The sequence below is a fragment of the Bos indicus x Bos taurus genome, chromosome X (assembly GCF_003369695.1).
Source record: "Bos indicus x Bos taurus breed Angus x Brahman F1 hybrid chromosome X, Bos_hybrid_MaternalHap_v2.0, whole genome shotgun sequence".
In the NCBI taxonomy this organism is placed as follows: domain Eukaryota; kingdom Metazoa; phylum Chordata; class Mammalia; order Artiodactyla; family Bovidae; genus Bos; species Bos indicus x Bos taurus.
The window spans coordinates 24219905-24226998 of NC_040105.1; positions in this window are offsets into that span (position 1 = coordinate 24219905).

The window sequence follows — 7094 nt, forward strand, 5'->3', positions numbered from 1 at the left end:
AATCTACAGTGTCTCTGCTCTTATCTCAATGCAGGAGATTCCAGTGCACAGACTGGTATTCTATGCCCATCGTCTCCAGGGAGTTTCTGAGATGTAAGGGTGAGCTCCCTTGAGGTGTTTAGGGAAGAAGGACATTCCTCCCTTTACCCATTTTGAGTTTTTGTGGTTAGACTACCAGTAAACTTGACACAAGACAGGGTAACAGGAGAAAAAGAGACAAATTTTAATTCACGTGCACAAAAAGTATCATAGAAATGGGACCTAAGAAGTTGGCAAAGCAGGCAGCTTCTTTATTTTGTAGATAACGAAACAATTTGTGAGAAATCGACAGGACAAATCAACTTAGGTTTTAGGTACTCAACTAGTAAGGAATCTAAACAGAATCTGTACCCAGGGTAGTAAATGAAAGACTTAACAAGGTTTGTGTATACAGGCTTCTCTGCTTGAACTGCCTACTTCTGGTTAGAAGGGTTTCCCTCTGCCTCCAGATGCAGGCAGTACATCCTTCATATGAGATGCATTTCCTGCTCTCAAGGAGGCAGATATCGGGGGGTGGTGGAATGTCCCTCCTCTGTTGGCTGTTTCTTAAGTAACTTGAATTCAAAATAATCAATACACCACTGTGGTATATTTGGGGGCCGAGTGCCCTAAGCCTTGACAGGTCCCTCCTCTGAAACTTGCCTACAAGTCTCACCTGGTAAAAGCTGATCTGGTCACTGTGGAGAGAGAGAATGAATTAGTGGAATCCTCCATTTCATGGCAGCAGTTGCATCATTCTGAGAACAGGTCAGTTCATTTAAAGAGTGGTATCTCATTTCAATAAGTGGTGATGCAGGTGGGCTCCCAAAGCTAGGTCTAGGGTGCAAGTGGTATCAGGTAGTTATTAATAAGAGGCATTTCTATGGAAATAAAAGAAAAGCGGACGTTAATGATTGGAGCTTCTTATAAACCAGTTTGTGAGCCCAAGGGGTGTTCAGTCAAGAAGTCTTCTAGGTGTGAGGATCGAAGCAACTATTGCAGTTTGAAATGTCTCTATCACAGTTAGCAATATCTCTGGGTGATCAGGTTAACTTTCTGAGTGGCTTATATAGCAACAGGCATGAAATCTATTTGAACATAAGGTGTTGTAACAATTTCTCTGATCTTTGCATCAAGACATCCTGCTTCATGATGCAGGACTTCAGGAAAATGGCAATGTTAGTTCTCAGTGATTCAAGTCAAAAGAATGGGAGAGTCAGCAGATCAAGATGGCAGAGGTGTATCGCTCGGATCTTACCGTCCTCACACAGACACATCAAAAGGATGAGAGAAATTGGGAATTTTAGTAAGAAAGTTGCAGCTACATACGGGTGGACACTAGAAAAATTCAGGATCGAACCCAGTTTGCAGGTAAATAATAAAACTTCAAGGAAATGTAATACCACTAGAACCTAACACCCACACATGTGTAGTATACTTTCTATTGAACCATTTTTTTCTGTCTATCATCTCCCTCACTTCTATTGAAGACAGGTAAACTAAGACCTAATTTGTTTGCAAAGGAAATCTAAATTCAATAAAGTCGGCCTGATTATTTATTTAAGTACAGTAAGAATAACAATTTACCAATAGTTGCTTTTAAATCTGCTTTGCTGGAACGGTTCATAAGGAGTCTCCAGAAGGAAATTTTAATAGCCTCTTGAGGCTAGGAAGAAGGCACAGCAAAGACTTGTTGTCAAACCTAGAGATCTGGATAAACTCCTCTTCCTGAAGTCCCCCAAACATCCTAAAGTTCCTGTGCCTGCCAGAAGTGATCTTCCTTACTCACCTGATAAGGCTGATGGGAATTCTGTCAGCAAGGTCCCAGGCTGTTTTTCCAACGGGTTTTTATGGCTCCCTATGGTTAACCTTGTTTTCCTCAAGTAATGTGGCCATATCCAAGGCTACCTGTGTCTGTCAAATATGACAGTCCAGTCAAAGTCTCGGTAGTGTAATCACAGTCTCAACTTGTGTCCTGCTATAAGAACAGATTCTCACAAAACCTTTGAAAAATAACAATTTTCCTAAGAAAATAAGAATACTGACAGTTTCTAATTTCTGGAGTGATACTGTAGGCAGATAAAAATTAATGTTTCAATGCTAATGACAAAGATACAATTTATCAAATTGCTGTGTTTAAAAAATTCCTTATATCAAGAAAATGAAAGATTTTTAAAAGACAGTACTCTTTCAAAAAAATCAGGAAAATTATCATCATATTTGTAATTCAAGTGGAGAGTGAAAAAGTAGGCTTAAAGCTCAACATCCAGAAAACAAAGATCATGGCATCCAGTCCCATCATTTCATGGGAAATAGATGGGGAAACAGTGGAAACAGTGGCAGACTTTATTTTTCTGGGCTCCAAAATCACTGCAGATGGTGACTGCAGCCATGAAATTAAAAGACGCTTACTCCTTGGAAGAAAAGTTATGACCAACCTAGATAGCATATTGAAAAGCAGAGACATTACTACAAAGGTTTGTCTAGTAAAGGCTATGGTTTTTCCTATGGCCATGTACAGATGTGAGAGTTGGACTGTGAAGAAGGCTGAGCGCCGAAGAATTGATGCTTTTGAACTGTGGTGTTGGAGAAGACTCTTGAGAGTCCCTTGGACTGCAAGGACATCCAACCAGTCCATTCTGAAGGAGATCAGCCTTGGGATTTATTTGGAAGGAATGATGCTAAAGCTGAAACTCCAGTACTTTGGCCACCTCATGCGAAGAGTTGACTCATTGGAAAAGACTCTGATGCTGGGAGGGATTGGGGGCAGGAGGAGAAGGGGACGACAGAGGATGAGATGGCTGGATGGCATCACTGACTCGATGGACGTGAGTCTGAGTGAACTCCGGAAGTTGGTGATGGACAGGGAGGCCTGGCATGCTGTGATTCATGGGGTCGCTAAGATTCAGACACGACTGAGTGACTGATCTGATCTGATCTGATCTGAAGCCCCATGTTCGTAATTCTTATATTGCCAGAGTCCAGTTTTTGTATTGTTTCTGTCAATCCTCCCTGAAGTTTGTGGCTCATAGGGACAATGATAATTTCAAGAAGCCTTCAAGGTTTTGGTTAAAGCTCGTATAATTTGCCCAGGGAAATGTGTGCCTGGATCACACTTGATAAACCAAGCATAGAACACATTTTCTCACAGTCTCTTTGCCACCGTAAGGGAATCAGCCTTGCAGCAAGGACGACTTCAATTCATCCAGAGAATATAGGAATGACTAGAATATTTTGATGAGTCATCTGTTCTGTTCAGTCTCTTGGTCGCGTCTGACTCTTTGCAACTCCATGGACTTCAGCATGCCAGGCTTCCCTGAGCATCACCTATTCCCAGAGCTTGCTCAAACTCATTTCCATTGAGTAGGTGATGCCAACCGTTTTATCCTCTGTCATCCCCTTCTCTTCCTGCCTTCAATCTTTCCCAGCATCGCTGTATTTTCCAATGAGTCAGTTCTTCACATCAGGTTGCAAAAATACTGGAGTTTCAGCCTCAGCATTAGTCCTTCTAATGAATATTCAGGAATGATATGCTTTAGAATTGACTGGTTAGATCTCTTTGCAGTCCAAGGAACTCTCAGGAATCTTGCCCAGGTGGAACAAGATGGCAAGAGGAGTTGGTGGACGTGGAATACATCTCTCTCCACGGATATATCAGTAATACATCTTCAGACACAGAAGTGCATGCAGAATACCAGCTGAGAGTGGACAGGAGTACATCACCAGCAGAAAAGAATGTACAGACCCACGCAAAACACAAGGTCAAGCCCTGAGCCTTTACAGTGGGTCCACTGGCTCCAAGATCCTAGACTACCAGAGAACTAACCCTAGGATATCAAATACTGAGAACTGACACAAAGTAAACCACAGGAATACAAGACCCGGCATCACCGAACCATTGATAGCACCCTCTGCAGGACGCCTCATCTAAACTACAAAGAAAACAAAAATACAAACCTGCTCATCTGCAGACAGAATTACCACCTTACTCAGCCTTGCCCCTCAGAGGAAAAAGCAAACAAACAAACAAAAACTCAGCACAAATCTCACCCTATAAGAAGCTTACACAAACCACTGGACCAACCTTAGAGGGCATAAACAAAAAGGAAGAAAGAATTTAACCTTGAAGCCTGGGAAAAGGAGACCTCAAACATGGTAATTAAAATAATAATAATAATGAAAAAGAAAAGAAATACAACACAAATGAAGGAACAAACCAGAAACACAGAAGTCCAAATCAATGAAGAGGCAAGAGGCAAACTACCTGAAAATGAATTCATTGCTAAAGAGAATGCAGTGATAGTGATACTTTGGAAACTGTCTGGCAAATTCTTTTCAGCTACATATAGTCTTATCATATGATCTAACAAATGACCATTAAGGTATTTACTCAAAAGAGCCAAAACCTTAAGCCCATCCAAAAACCTTCAACCAAAATTTAATAGCAGAATAAGTCATAGCTGCCAAAAACCGAAATCACCAAAGATGACCTTCAGTAGACGAGTGGGTGAATAAACTATGGTAAGCTACATGGAATGCTATTCAGTCCTGGGAGAAAACATTTCAAACCATAACAAGTTATAGAGAAAATTCAATGTATATTGATTAGCAGAAGGAGCCAGTATAAAGAGCCTACATACTGTATGAGTCCATCAGTGTTACAGTCTGGAAAATGCAAATCTTTAGAAAGAGTAAAACGTTGAGTAGTTGTCAGGGGTTCCAAGTGAGGTTTTGAGGGATGAACAGATGGAGCATGGGAGATCCATAGGGCATTCACACTCCTCTGCAAGATACCATGTTGGCTGAGTTGATCCTATCATGCATCTGTCAAACACTAAAGAACTGTAAAACACAAAAAGTAAAATGTATTGTAAACAATGGACAATAGTTAATAATAACATATTGACATTAGTTGATCAACTGTGAAAAACGAACTTGTATCCATTGATCCAATACAAGATGTTAATAATAGAAGATACCAAGTGGAGGAAGAGAGTGGCTGTATGGGACCTCTCTATTCTATCTGCTGAATTGTCTCCAATTCTAAATCTGTTCTTTTAAAAAAGAAATGCAGAGGGGCAAAAAACTCATAAACACATGTAAAGAGGAGCTACATCACTCATCATGAGGGAAATGCACATCAAAATTACAATGAGGTGGCACTTCATACAGGTCAGAATGGCCATCATCAAAAACTGTACAAGCAGTAAAGGCTGCGGAGAGTTTAGAGAAAAGGTGGGAATGGAAATTGATATAGCCACTATGGAGAACACTGGAGAGATTCCTTTAAAACTAGAATTAAAACTACCATATGACCCAGCAATAGAAATACTGGGCATATACACTGAGAAAAGAATAATTGAAAAGACACCTCTATCCAGTGTTCATTGCACCACTGCTTACAACAGACAGGATGTGGAAGCAAAGCAGACTTCAACTGACCGATGACTGGATAACGAAATTGTGGTAGCCACATACAATGGAATATTAGCCATAAAAAGGAATTCATTTAAGTCACCTGTAGTGAGGTTGATGCACCTAGAGCCTGGTTACAGAGCGAAGTAAGTTAGAAACAGAAAATTAACGTACATTAATGCATATACATGGAAAGTAGGAATGGTACTCAGAAAACTATTTAAAGGGCAGGAAAAGTGACACAGATGTGGAGAATGGACCTGTGGACACAGCAAGGGAAGGTGTGTGTAGGACGAATTGAGAGCGTGGCACTGACAAATATCGAGTCCTATGTGTACAAAAGATAGCTGGTGGGAAATTGCTATATAGTACATGGAGCTCAGCCTAGTGCTGTGTGACAGCCTAGAGGGGTGAGATGAGGGGGTGGGAGGAAGTCTCATCAGGCAGGAGGAATATGTATACGTAGCGCTGATTCATCCTGTTGTATAGCAGAAACAACACACCATTATAAACCAAGGATCTGTCGATAAAAACAACTTTTTAAGTCTACTAATTTAAAAACTAGAAAAAAAATAGATAAGAACACATAGCCAGTTCAGAGTTACATGCACCAATGCAAAATGAATAAAAGTCAGCAATAATGAAAAACAAAATATCACAGTAAGAATTTGATCCTCGAATTAAAATTCTTAGGAAACAGGCTCAGAAAACATTGACACATATAACTAACTTCAGAAATCTGGCATAAAATGATCAACACAGCAAAATCAAGAGACTGTTCTGGAAGAATCGACAATACTCAAACCATGTAATAGAAAACACACCATAAACGAAAGCAACGATATGAAAAATGCAGTTACAAAGAAACCTTAGAAAAATGTATGCAGTCTACATGAAGGCAACAAGAATTTCCTGAGTGCCTTAGGAAAAAGAAGACTCAAACAGAATAGTATGTTTTGTGTATTCCTGAGGACATATTGTAAGACTGTCGATTTTCCTTAAATCCTTTACAGATTGAGTACCACATCCAGAGTAGCTGAGACCACAGTCATGCATGGGCGGCTGTTTCCTGTACCCAGAACAAACCATGGAAAACTTATACAAGGAATAAAGACAACTACTAACAAAAGCAAGAACACAAAATTAAATAATCCCTGAGGAACAATAAGTCTCCATTGAACTTGACCCTGTGAGTGCCCAGGTCAGGGAGTACTCTGAGGCTGACACAGGTGTGCAGGTCACAAAGGAAACAGACAACAGGATCATATAAAAAAGGCTTTAAACTGGGGCAGTTGATTCTTCCACTGGGCCATGGGACCATGAACCTCTACTGCTTCACAGAAGGAACCTGAGGCAGCATCTCAGAGCCCCATGCCAGGATCATGGGGCACCAATGTTTGGGATGGTCATGGCAGTATGGCCCAGAGGTCATGCAATAACCAGCACAAACTTTCTTAGTGGATGACAACTGGCCCTTGTAAATGATGAGCTTGAGAGACTGTCACCACGTGCACTAAAAGAGAAAAGCTAGTATAACAGTAATTGTACAAAAGGACAGAAATTCATCGCAGAACTTCCAAGCAATGCCCCTGCAGTCGACTAGGAGCCCACAGTGAGAACCGTCAGGCTAAGGAGCCCCTTCACTTTGTGTGCTGGGATTG